The sequence below is a fragment of the Aricia agestis genome, chromosome 6 (assembly GCF_905147365.1).
Source record: "Aricia agestis chromosome 6, ilAriAges1.1, whole genome shotgun sequence".
Classification (NCBI taxonomy): domain Eukaryota; kingdom Metazoa; phylum Arthropoda; class Insecta; order Lepidoptera; family Lycaenidae; genus Aricia; species Aricia agestis.
The window spans coordinates 19,982,565-19,996,760 of record NC_056411.1 but is presented as its reverse complement, the minus strand read 5'-3'; the positions used below and the strand labels follow the sequence as shown (position 1 = coordinate 19,996,760).

Here is a 14,196-nt window from a genome sequence, read left to right as displayed (position 1 = left end):
ATAAACTATATTATAAAACTCAAAGGTGACTGACTGACATGGTGATCTATCAAGGCACAGCCCAAACCACTGGACGGATCGGGCTGAAATTTGGCATGCAGGTAGATGATAATATGACGTAGGCATCCGCTAAGAAAGGATTTTGATCGATTCTACCTCCAAGAGGTTAAAATAAGGGATGAAAGTTTGTATATAATAATACTTCTTAACGCGAGCGAAGCCGCGGGCAAAAGCTCGTAAACTATAAAGCACTATATGACGCCCGTGACTCCGTTGCACCAAAATTAGTTTATCACGCGAGAACCGTACATTTTCCCGGGATAAAAATTATCCTATGACCTTTCCCGAGAATCAAAGTATCTCCATACAAAATGTGTACACCTTGTATATACCTACTCTGTACTCACTAGTCACTAGTCACTAGTCACTAGTCACTAGTCACTAGTCACTAGTCACTATAATATTCCTCAATAGCAATAAAGCTGCCTTTGCGTTCATGTATCTTTGCTGAATGTATTTTAAATAATGTTTGTACAATATCTTAAACGCAATGAAGTATATTTTATTCTACTAACAGTATGCGAGTAACGCTCAAAACATCGACCAGACCAGAACCAACCGAGCTAAATTTTCCGTGGTATTTTTTGTGACAGGAAAAAATGTTAACAATACTTTTTAAACTCACAGTTAAGTATCGATAATTATTCAGCGGGGCTAAAATGGTCACATTTAGCAATTCCTCTCAATCAATTCATCAAATGAATTGTCAAAACTGTGAAACTGACAAATGTCAAATCAGTACAAAAATACAGAAACGAATTGCAAGCAGAGTTGCATTTGCGATTTTAGAAAAATGAATCATATTATGATTCATATCATTATTATTCAAAGCGACCATTTTAGCCCCGCAGTATACCAACGAAAAAAACCATTTAAGCGATAGAAATTAACGTGAAGAACAAAAACAATTTAACGATAGTAATACATGAATAATAAATATAGCTTCATACCAAATAGACGATAATACCATATAATACGGCAATTAATTTACAATTCAAACCAATCGTCAATTTGAAAGTGTTTACAAACGAGTAATTGAACAATAAGCTTATTAGGTATTTCTTGTTCCAATTGTTACATTACAATTATACCAAATGTTAATTACAATTTACAATAATTTTTAATAGACTTAATAAACATTCCAAATAAACAACGATTTAATACAAGAGAAAATTGACTTTTAAATTAAACTTACTATAATATAATAATAATATCTATGGACGCTTCACACCACGTCAGTCTGGCCCCGTGCTAAATACCTGAAGGACTTGTGTTACAGGTACCAGACAACGGAAATATATTTATTACTTTTATATTATACATATATATATAAGATTTTTATTATATCATACACATATTTAATACACATCCAGAGCAGGGAACATTGAAAACTTTTTGTTCCGTCGGCGGGATTCGAACCCGAACTATGAACATCAATGGAACGACCCGAATGTAAAAATCTTAAGTACTAGGATATTTACGGTTTTAAAACATATTTGGATGACATGGGTGCTCTCCAGACTCTCTACCGAGACAGTGTCACCAGTAGTATTTCCGGACCTATACGACCTGCAAACCTTCAACAAGAGAGCGTATTCCTTCAGGCCGGCAACACACCTGCAGCTCTTCTGATGTTGCGAGTGTCCATGGCGACCGTAGTTGCTTTTCATCAGGTGACCCGTTTGCTTGTTTGCCCCCTTATTTTATAAAAAATATATAATTATATAATAAATAATATAATATGTGGGTATAACTGTAGCGACTTCTATGATTCTTTTTGAGAGGGAAGCCTTAAAATAAGTTGGGATTTTGATGACGTTCTTCAAGATGAAATTTTAAACTTTCGAGTTGCATCTTAATTAAAATGTATTAATCGGAACCACGGAATATTAAACGGGCCGTTGCAACAAGGCCGAAACGTCGAGGAAAAAAATAATAGCATTACTACTAGAATATATCGCGACTACCTAATAGTAATGCTGCTACATGCTTTTTTTAACTAATTAATCGGGACTTAGCCTGTTAAGTCCCGATTAATGAGTTTTAATAAAGTTTTTCAAGATATTAGAATGGAGTTATAAGAACCTCTCGCCCTGATATACACGCACAATGTACATTATTAATATAATTATTTAATGTGTTATAGTTTATCATGTTTGATGTTAATGAGTCGACGCAACCGAAACCGATGACTTACGCCATTAGGAACGAGTTAGTAACCGGTCCGGAACCTACATGACGCTAATGTCAAACATTTGCGTAGTACTAAATACTAGATGACGTCGTTTATAGCGCGGAAACTTTTTCCGCAACAAAAACGAGTCCCAATATCTGTAAGTCCCAATATATTTCCCGGGACTCACAATATATGTATACCAAATTTTAATCAATCGAATCAATCAAAATCGATTCTAAGGTTTAGGCGTGATTCCTGCAAAACATTGAATCGATCAAATCATTGGAAGTTGCTTACAAATTACAATATTTTTATGAAGTAGATAAACTCAAGTTTTCCAGCACACAACAACTTGAATAATTGATGACGATGAACTATAGCTAAGAACACTCTCGATCACGTCAGCTTTCAAACAAAAAAAAACTAGATCAAAATCGGTCCACCCGTTTGGATGCTACGATGCCACGGACAGATACACACACAGACAGACAGAAAAGTCAAACATGTAACACTTCTCTCTTTCGTCGGGGGTTAAACATGAGTGTTCTATTGTACAATGAATACGTATACGTACATTTAAGTTATAGTGACAAAATGCCTCCCGCACACGGTTTCGGTCACAATAACCGGCTTCATTGAAGCCAGGCCACCTACGAGTTATATTATAGTGCCCAACAGTTTCAGCCCAACAGCGCTCTCTATTCCTTTACTTCCATAATGTAAGCCATACACCACACCATACACGCCACGGTCTACCAGGTCCACCTGTGCAGGTATGCCTGCGCAGGTAGACCGGAATGTGTGTGGGAATAGACCTGTGTAGTTTTTTGGACCTGCGCAGGCGAACGGCGCAAAATCTATTCCCACACACAGGTGGACCTCTCCGGTAGACCGTAGCGTGTATGGCGGGCATGCTACGACGAACGTAGGTCTTTTTACATGCCCACCGAAACCTGTGTGGGACGCATTACATTTGGTAATTAACGTTAAAGTCTTTGTATTTTTTTAAACTATAACTTATTAAATTCATAATATATATATTATAATCACATAATTATTAGTATCAAGAAAAAATTGAGGACTGTGGGGAGGCCTTTGTCCAGTAGTTGGACGGCATAGGCCATAGGCTAATAAAAAAAATTGCACAAGAAACATTAACAATATTACAATATATTTATTTAGTACATGGTAAGACGACAAAAGGTCTGCTTATTTCTAATAAGAAATCTCTTCCAGCAGCCCTAAAATTTGAGCCTTAAAATCTTAAAATAGGCAACTATCTAATAAATTTTCATCAGGTACTTAATTACTCTGAGACTAATCAAAACTTTTCAGTCTTAATATTCAAGTATCTGGATCAGATTTAAATGTACAGTGCCTTACGAAAACCAAGACACTTTGATTCATGCTAATTATGATCCATAGACACGTGCGAAACAATAATCGAAACTCTTCATGCTTTAAACACTAAATAAAAAAAAATTGGTGGCACATTACTGTTGCTTGTCGTCCTGCACGTGCGTCGATTGCTTCCACCAATTTCGCTGAGTGATATTGAAGTTGTACGCGACCTATTGTGTCCAAATATTGCAAAGGTCAATGTGCTAACTTTCTGGCGGGAAGTGTACAGGGCGCGGGCGGTATGGGCGGGCGGATGATGTTTCCAAACACAGCTATTTCGGGGATCATTCCTTACGTTTGTTTACAACTAACCTTTGCTCTGTGGCTTACACGTTTTCCAAAATGAAGTAAACGTGACACCTAATATTACGGGGGGATGGGAATATTCCGCAAAGGTCGCTATAACTAGGACAAACAGTAAATAATCCGACCAAAATCTGACAACACGTTGCCCACCGTCAGAATATTAACGGAAACGTTTTCAAACGGCGAACAAAATCTTTTGTTTTGTCAGGGGGGGGGGGGTTCGGACCCCCCCCCCATCCATCTTACGTCTTGTTCAATCGACAATATAATTATGTACCCACCGATTTTCATCGGCGAGGTACATGTATTTTTTTTTCTATTTACAATATAATAATAATTATTGTACTGTGGAGCGTGTCCGTATTTTGGCTGCTGCAGAACCCTTCATGGGCGAGCCCAACTCGCACTTGGTCGCTTTATTACATTCCGGACCCCCCCCCCCCCCTATCAAAGCTATATATACGCCCGTGGTCTAGCGTGAAAAACATTGTAGTAAAATATCTTACTAGATGACGGCCGTAAATACGTTGCGACAAAACTCATTTATCGCGCGGGAACCGTACATTTTTCCGGGATAAAAAGTATCCTATCCGTTCCGTCCGTTCCCGGGACTAAAAGTATTTCCATACCAAATTTCAGCAAAATCTGTTCAGCGGTCTGGGCGTGAAGAGGTAAAAGACAGACAGACGGACACACTTTCGCATTTATAATATTTGTATGGATTATAATAATGGGCGTATTGGCACACTGCTTATGGCAAAACAATGTTCTCCGTATCACCTAGTATACACGTCTGACGTCATATAAAAGCGAGATTCCATTTTCTCTGACACTCAGAAACTACAGAATAGGATTAATTATTATTATCAGTCATCACTTACTTTTGTTACATTCTGTATAAATAAGTATTATGTTGTAGAAGTACGAAAACATTATACAAACGTTTAAATCTTCGCGATATACGTTTGTATAACCGGTGGTAGGCACCATGTAGACTTTCTGAGAACATTTGTTTCAAAATTCAGAAATAAAACGAATTTTATTTTATAGCATCAATTTCTCGAAGTGTCTGATCGCAGCTGCAGTACGGTTATGTGAGTTGTGAATAGTTTACGGCGGTATAAACAGCCGCCCGTGTGTTGGGGATTCATCTATTGATCGTGGGTTATTTCTGATAATACAGTCGGAGGGTCAGATCACACTGCAGTGATAGTTGGAATTTATAGCTGTACTAGATGATGCCCACAACTCCGTTGCGCCAAAACTACATTTACACGTACATTTTTCCTGGAATAAAAGTATCCTATGTCCTTTCCCGAGACTCAAAGTATTTCCATACCAAATTTCAGCAAAATCGATCCAGCGGTTTGGGCGTGATGCGGTAACAGATAGACATACAGACAGACGGACAGACAGACACACTTTCGCATTTATGGATTGGGCAAGCGCCCCAGCGTTATTCCCATACAAAAGTTTAAAAAAGTTACTCTTTCAGCGCTGCTACTTTGACAGTGAACTCTATGTCAGGAACACGTACACCCCCTGAACTATTATCACTTAGCTTTGTTACACCCTGTATAGTTCTATCTCTATCTCTGTAAAGATGGAATTACTTATTTCGTTGTCTATAGTTATGAATATTGTGTAGATGTCGTCTGAGCAACAATACGGAGGTCGGGGGTTATTCACATGACGTCACTTGTTTGTAACGTCTGGTTATAATAACAGATACACAGATTACTTACAGTATTATATTAGGTACTATACATACATTGCCGAGATGTTATCTACAAACACAAGTTGTAGTTGCTTTGTTAATTATAGAAAAGTGGATCTTAGATTATAAATAGATAGTTTATGTAGCGAAACCGCTGGAAAAAGCTACTTTATATTAAGTTTTTGACCGACTCATGGCTTAGACCATCTGTAGTCGGTTAAAATCAAATCTTATCTTAGCGTTAATGATATTTAATAATATTATTTACCATGCTACAAAAAAACTCAAAGGCCAAAAACTACGTTGAATAAATTTTATTCGCTTCTAGTCTTTGGTAATGAAAAGATTCTGAACTTAAAGCCTTTCAAAAGAAAAGTTATATAATATTGTTATCTCCGAAGAGGCTCTTATAATCCTTTTACTCTTGAAAGTTTTTTGCTACTTTCATAATTTTTACTAATTAAAGCGGGATCTTATTAATTTTTGACACAAAATCCTTATTTAGGTTAAATAATTCGATTAACTGTGTATCGATTAGTTAATCGCTCCTGAACTTAACAGCTGTCTAAATCACTGGCTTTCTGCATTATCAGTTATCACAATAGACATAACTGTCTACTCTGGTATATATTATTATGTAAGTACTCTTAGGACGGCATCTAAAACTTTTATTTATATTACCGTTAACTCGTATTTTATTTATCCGTTTTTAATATTATTAATTTTATCTGCATTTTGAAATATTTTGAATGCGGATAAATAACAAAACGGAAAACGGTAAGACTATTTATTATTCCACAATGTTTAAACGGTGGTTTTAGTGTGGAGTCTTAAGAAACATCATATGATAATTCTTATCATAAAACCACACGATGTATTATCTGCTTTAAAATTTTTGGTTCACAAATGGATGTTACTTATGAAAATGTTTTTATTTGACCGTGGTTCACTTCGGCATAAATCATGAGAAGACACAGAAATCATTGAACTCAGAACTCGTGCCGTTAATGAGATTGTTCCTATCGATACTGCACAATCTTTCATCTCTAAGTGTCTCTGACCTATGAGTCATGAACTCATTTGAATCACTTACCTACCTATTGCCAAAAGTACAGAATACACTTCCCTACATGTTTGGCCTACGATCAGTCGTAATGCAAATTTTCTTCTTATGTTTGTGATTTATTTGTATTATAATTGCGTTTTTAGCAATGCTGTCATTTACACCTTTAATTAATTATAGCTCGGTTTCAAAAAATTCCAAGTAGACGTCTCATTTGAAATACGCGTCCCACCACTTCACTTTTTGATATTTAAAATGAAAAATTTAGTACTTACTGTGAATACGATTGCTCTAACTTAGTCGCCATAACGTATACTGTTAGCAACTCGAGGCGCCACCCGGCGACGACGAGTGTAAACGAGAAACAAGTTTGAAGTGGGAACTTCCCCCACCGTTTACCCTATAAAATAACGGGAATAGACTGGTGCCCGCCATTATTATTCTAAGTTTTCGTGGCTAAAGTGTCTGTCTGTCAATGAAACGGAGGGGCGGGGAAGAGAATAATATAGGGTTCTGTAATCAACAAAACTTGGTTGACTACTGATCCCTAAAACGGAATCTTAACAAGCTGATTTTTTGTCTATTGATACTTGATAGTAATAAAAAAAATGTTCTAGGGCTCCCGTACTAAAATGGAAGGCGATACAAAAAATGCTCATTCGATATGAAAAATGGCGTATCTACATTAATTTTTAGGGTTCCGTACCCAAAGGATAAAAATGGGACCCTATTTACTGAGACTTCGATGTCTGTACATCTGTCTCCAGGCTGCAACGGTAATAGCTGGAGTAGTTTTTTGCACTATTATAATGGTACGGTACCCTTCGTATGCGAGTCCAACTCGCACTTGGCCGATATTATTATAAATTAATGCCACCACAGGCCACAGCCATACAGATGTCGTGGTCGATCAAAAAAACGATCAAAAAAACGTACATATTTTATGAAAAGAGATAATTTTCGGCTAATTTCGGCTTTGTACAGTGTGAGCGTTTGTCCTCGGCAAAGACTGATATCTCTACACTTAGGGTGGGTTGCACCAACTTACTTTAACTATAACTGTAACTTTAACTATAACTTTAACTACAATGCAAAATGTCAAATCTTTGGTTAATGTCAAAAATGGACGCCATATTTAACCATAACCTTGACCTCGACCAAAGCTCGACAAGGCTTTAAATGCACGTGGCGAAAAAAGGAACTAACGCTGTGATCATACAAAAACGCCATTTTTGACAGTTCTCCTTTACCAGTAGCACTCCCGCCCACGTTCATTTAAAGCCTTGTCGGACCAGCAACGTCTTCTGTCAAGTTCTGTGGTCAAAGTTAAGGTTAAAGTTAAATTAGCCTTAACTAGGTATAACCATAACTTTGACCATAACTTTAACTTTAACCACGCCTCTGGTGCAACCCACCATTAGTATTTAACAAAGATATCTCTTAGCTATATCCCAACTATTTTCATATATTTATAGTTATATTATTGATTTCTGTAGGAGATAAATATAAACCCGAATATAAAGTTTAGTACATTTATTGCACAGCGTATTATACAAGGCAAAATGGCGACAAGACGCGACAAGAAGCGGAACCGCGAAAAAAGGAACACACAAGCGCCACAAGTGAGCAAAATAGGAACTACTTAACAATCGTTCAAAAATTATTACATGTAACAGTTTAGAAACTTCTATGATGTTTTATTTTCAACATCCTCCCTAAAACATCAATCCCATCTTGGACGCACAATATCTCAGTTTTCTATATGGTGTTGCCTTGGTGAGCGCATCAGCTACCATCATGTCCGTCTGTACATACTGCACATCAATGTGTCCTTCCATAACTTTATCACGCACAAAATGGTGCCTGACATCTATGTGCTTGGTCCTGGAATGATAACCATCAGTACCTGAAAGTTTTATAGAACTCTGATTATCGCTGTAGATTATCATTGCTTGATGTTTGAGCTCCGGCCAAAAACATTCTTGAAGCTGTTTTAACCACATAGCCTCTTGCACACACGACGACAACGACATATACTCTGCTTCAGTGGTAGACAGAGCCACAGTAGGCTGACGTTTAGAATTCCAGGAAATTGTTCCTCCCTGTTTATGATCACCGTTGCCATAGTGTGATGGTTGCATCATATAAATCTCTTCTTCAATGTCTCCCTGGAGGAAAGCAGATACCGTGTCCATTTGACATATATCTAAATCAAATTTAACAGCCAGAGCAAACAAATATCTCAAAGAAGCATACCTTATTACGGGTGAAAATACCTCTGTGTAATCTATTCCAGGTTTTTGTGAACAACCTTTAATCACAAGTCGTGCTTTATACTTTGATAATTCTCCATTTTCATTAGTTTTCTTTTTAAAAATCCATTTACATGGTATAGCACGTTTACCTTCAGGTAGAGTAGTAATTTCCCATGTATTATTTTCTAATAAAGACTGGTACTCTTCATCCATTGCTGATTTCCAGTTCTCAGCATCACTGCCAGACAAAGCTTCTTCAGCAGTCAATGGATCTGAAATCTGTTTAGCACACATAAAATTGTTGTGCATTTGACGAGGTCGTAAAGTTATATTCCTCGTGAAATCAAACTCCTCACTATAACTTTCATCGCTTGGATAAAAAGTTCTATCATTGTCATTTCTACCATCCAATTCACAACTATCGAAAGTCGTGTCAGTGCTTGACTCTATCAAAGTTTCATTCGGAGGGTTCTCATCATCATCATCATTTTGAAAACTTAATGGGACATTAATAAGTTGTGGGGTGGCTGTAGGTTCCGGAGTGACAATATTATCATTTTTGTTCTCAACTTTTTCAATAAATATTACATCTCTACTTATTGTAATCTTTTTACTCACTGGGTCAAATAATCTGTACCCTTTAGTATTATTACAATATCCCACAAATAAAAGTTCTTTAGATTTACGATCCCACTTTAAACGTTTTTGTTTTGGAATATGTACCATAGCTTTAGAACCAAAAATCTTTAAATGTGAAATGTTTGGTTTCTTACCCGTCCATTTTTCATACGGGGTTACCTCGCTCAAAACCCGTGAAGGTGATCGGTTGACAACATAGGCCGCAGCTGTGACTGCTTCTGCCCACAAATGTTTTTGCAGCTTTGCTTCAAATAACATGCATTTTGCACGTTCAACCAACGTCCGGTTCATGCGCTCAGCTAAACCGTTGTGCTCAGGAGTGTACGGTGTGCTGGTCTGATGTTTGATGCCGGAAGCTGCTAGAAAATCAGAAAACATTTTATTGCAATACTCCCTTCCGTTATCGCTTCTCAATATTTTAATTTTCTTTTCTAATTCATTTTCTACTTCCTCTTTAAAAATCTTAAAAACAGACATAATATCCAATTTGTTTTTTAGAAAATAAACATAAACTTTACGTGAATAGTCGTCTATGAAAGTTATGAAGTATCTCGCACCACCAGCGGACGGTGTCTCCATCGGACCACATAGATCTGTATGTATTATTTCAAGCAATTCATTCGCTCTCGTACCCGAGCTGGGAAATGGTAATCGCGTTTGTTTCGCTTCATAGCATGGAATACAAACAGTGTCGATACTTTTATTAGTATCAGTGATAGTTATGCCCTCGGCACACAATTCCAACTTTTTAACGTCTGCCAGATTTAAATGCCCCATCCTTTTGTGCCATGTTATGAGATCTGTCTTGCTCTCATGCGAAATATTATAAGCACTTCCACTAACAGTATTCAACTTATACATGTTATTGATAAGTTTAGCATTAGCTATAAGAATTTTATTGGCATTATATATATTACAGCCCGTCTCAGTGAACTCCACTTTACAGCCATTTTTGGTTAATTGACTAACCGATAGCAAGTTCGCACTTAATTCAGGAATTAATAAAACATTTCTCACCTGGATTGGATGCTCATCTTTACAAAAAATTGTTTGTATGTTAACTTTACCCATATCTTGCACGGAGACAACATCATTATTAGCCACCTTTACTTGTTGAATCGGAGAAGGTTGTATGTCATACATCCAGTCAGAACGTTTTGTCATGTGCATTGTGGCTCCGGAGTCAACATACCAATCGTCCTCACATATATTGTTGTGGGCTGAAAAAACTGCTGAAAAACCATTATGATTTGACTTTTTTACTATGCATTGACTTTTATAATGCCCGTATTTGTTACAGTTATAGCACCGTGGGCCTTTTCCTTTTAACTTGGCACTGGAGTTATTCTTGTGCTTAGTAAAAAATGCAGAAGATTCTGAAACTTTCACTTCCTGCAAAAGTTTTGTCTTCACGAAATCTGACGTTATTGTCTTGCTGGAACTTTCCAGACCCATAATCATGGGTTTGTAAACATCTGGTAGTCCCGCCAGCATGAGAGTCCCCAACCACTCGTCATCTACTGCAAATTTAATATTGCGTAATTTATGTGCAGTACTCATAATTTTATTTATATAATCCTCCACGCTTGCACAATTATCTAGCGTAGTATTGATCAAATCTCGTAAAAGGCCGACTTTTCTTGATAATCCGGAGTCCTCGAAAGCATTTTGTAAATTATTCCATACCTCTCTCGCAGTCTTAGCATTTTCAATATGGACGAAATTTATCGGATCCACCAACAAAATGATTTTGGACTTTGCCTTTACATCCTTTTTTACGTCGACATCGGTGCCTGGATCGACACATTCCCACAATTCTTCATGCTGCAAGTATGATTTTACAGCAAACTGCCAAGTGGAATAATTTTCCCGGCCGGCTAATCTTTCAATTTGTGGGTTCGACACGGCCATTGTATCGGATCGCTGAAAAAATTACGACTTACGAAAAACGCACTGATTTTTTCCAACAAATATAACTGAACTTTTTACGTATTCAGGTAGGGACGGCCCATAACCTGTAGGAGATAAATATAAACCCGAATATAAAGTTTAGTACATTTATTGCACAGCGTATTATACAAGGCAAAATGGCGACAAGACGCGACAAGAAGCGGAACCGCGAAAAAAGGAACACACAAGCGCCACAAGTGAGCAAAATAGGAACTACTTAACAATCGTTCAAAAATTATTACATGTAACAGTTTAGAAACTTCTATGATGTTTTATTTTCAACAATTTCCATTTCCATATTATGTATATAACGTACCTACAGCCACTACTTGTACTATTAACTCTTCTGTGCTACAGCTTAACTTACTTTAGTAAACAAGTCTTTAATTTTTTGACCTCATAACTGAGGCTGTATAAATCCAATTTGGAAATATTAAGCTTGAAATAGCTCGTTATTAAGGTCAAGAGTTGCGCCCCCGAGCTGCGTTTATTTCCAGAAGGTTTCATGAATTTAAAACGTTTAAGCTAATTAAGCTGTAAGCTAACCGGCGAATATATTATATAAGGCTGCTAGCTTCGCTTGCACGCTAATTTAAATTTATTTAGACAATGTTTAATTTATAAAAGCAACAAAATTATATTATACTTGGAACGGTTATTACTTATCTATATTTCCGGAGAAAAGTCTACCTTCTAGGCTCTACCATCTATACACATTATAAAACAAAGTCGCCTTTTTTCCCTCATGTCCCTTTGTTCCCTTTAATCTTTGAAACTACTCTATCTCAACTATTTTGATGCGGTTTTTTTTAACAGATAGAGTGATTTAAGAGAAAGGTTATAAGTATAATAACATTCATTAAACAGTTGAGAAATACTGTTATCGTTGGGGTTTCTAATGTGATGTCGTGTAAATATTTTTTTTCCGCTTACATTCGCACATACGCCAAACGCAGATTGAACCCTACGAGATTTATCAAAATAATGTACCAAGTATTGTACACAATGAAAAGGTCTACAGAAAACTCCGCGATGGTACCTATATTATGTCTATCTCTTATGGATATCCCACAATAACATTTTTTGTCATTTTCTTTTTACGACAAATAATGGCTAGTTTTCGAAGCAATTTTAATAAATACAGCATTAATCCGTATCCAAAAAAATAACTTAAATATATTGTCGATTTAATGTACATCTATATGGCCCTTTACAGCAAATGAATATTTTCGAAGATATTACAGATTTAAAAATTGCGGGAAATGCTTTGCGGCGGTACCGACCAATGCGGGCCACGGGTAGTAATAATTAATACAAGTCAAAACTGCTAAAAAAAACACGTTATAAATGTACATTCATTGACCATACAAAAAAATTCAAAAACTAGCGGTACTACGGAACCCTATATTGCGCGTGGCCCGACACGCACTTGGTCGGTTTTTTAATTACAGACTAACTTAGCGCTAACTTTGTTCAAACCTAGTCAGCACTTAAAACTTTTTTATAGTTAGAAGATCACATTAAAAGTAATAATTATTGCCAAGTTAAAAATTCAGCCCCTAATTGTTAAAGTTCCCCAACAAATTCAATTACGTTGTAAAATAATTGTAAGTGCCATTACTGTTATTATTACTCTACATTGCTAATACTCTGCTTTGAAAAGTCCATTTGGGGTTAAAAGTTATAAACTTATAATGCTACTACTTTTCATTATCTTAATTATTAATTTTTATGTGAGATCTAAATAATGTGTATATTTACTAAATATATTTTTATGTGAGATCTAAATAATGTGTATATTTACTAAATATATTTTTATGTGTGATTTTAATATTATGTTAGGCACAATTTTAATATTTTGCTATTTGTCGTTTAATTTTTGCCACAGGTTACTTTTTCGTAAAGCCATATTAATATTATAAATTCGAAAGTGTGTCTGTCTGTCTATATCTGACCTCTTAACGCCCAAACCCCTGAACCAATTTTGCTGAAATTTGGTATGCATGTTACGCTCAAAGACCGAAATCGCTCAGTGAGCGAAAAAATGGCTCACAACGCGTTGTGGTCACAGTGAAACAGCCACTATGCGAAATTCGCGTCGAAATATTTGAATTACCACGCGTAAGTACTACAAAATTTCTTTTACTTAATCACTGCATAACGTGTTTATCATTATTATTTATAAAATAATATCTATAATTCCATACTATCCGTACTAATATTATATCTGTCGCAACGTAGTTGCGGGCATCAACTAGTAGTATTATATTTAAATTATATAAATAAAAATAAAACTAAATTTTCATAATTTATTAAGATCAGATTACCTTATATTAAAAAAAAACAACAACAAACAATAACACGTTGCGCCAGACAGACAGACAGTAATGATATTAGCACGGATATTATGGAACCATGGATATTTTCAAATAATAATGAAAAACACGTCATGCAGTGATTTAGTAAAAGAAAAAATATTTTGGAGTACGCGTGGTAATTCAAATATAATCTTCCATACCTATGGACGATTAATCAATCAAGAACAAATCAAGAAAAACGAATAGCATATCAGTCACGACACGAATTTCGCGTTATGGTCTTTTTGTGATTGCCAGAACGCGTCGTGGCC

At 36.2% G+C, this 14,196-nt stretch overlaps 1 protein-coding gene and 1 long non-coding RNA gene across 11 annotated transcripts in view; one reads left to right on the top strand and one right to left on the bottom strand.

Annotated features, from left to right (window-relative positions):
- LOC121727643 (calcium/calmodulin-dependent protein kinase kinase 1) overlaps positions 1-14,196 on the top strand; it is a 146,271-nt gene that overhangs the window by 60,896 nt on the left and 71,179 nt on the right. The window lies entirely within an intron of this gene.
- Positions 8,827-10,097, bottom strand: LOC121727646. Of its 3 annotated transcripts, none has more exons than XR_006035704.1 (3): positions 9,752-10,077; positions 9,128-9,257; positions 8,827-8,891 (listed from the first exon to the last, which is right to left on the bottom strand). It is a non-coding gene; the product is annotated as an uncharacterized LOC121727646 (long non-coding RNA). The 3 variants fall into 3 exon arrangements; XR_006035705.1 differs by having other exon boundaries at positions 8,833-8,891; positions 8,980-9,257; positions 9,752-10,097; XR_006035706.1 differs by lacking the exon at positions 8,827-8,891 and adding an exon at positions 8,919-9,001 and having other exon boundaries at positions 9,032-9,257; positions 9,752-10,095.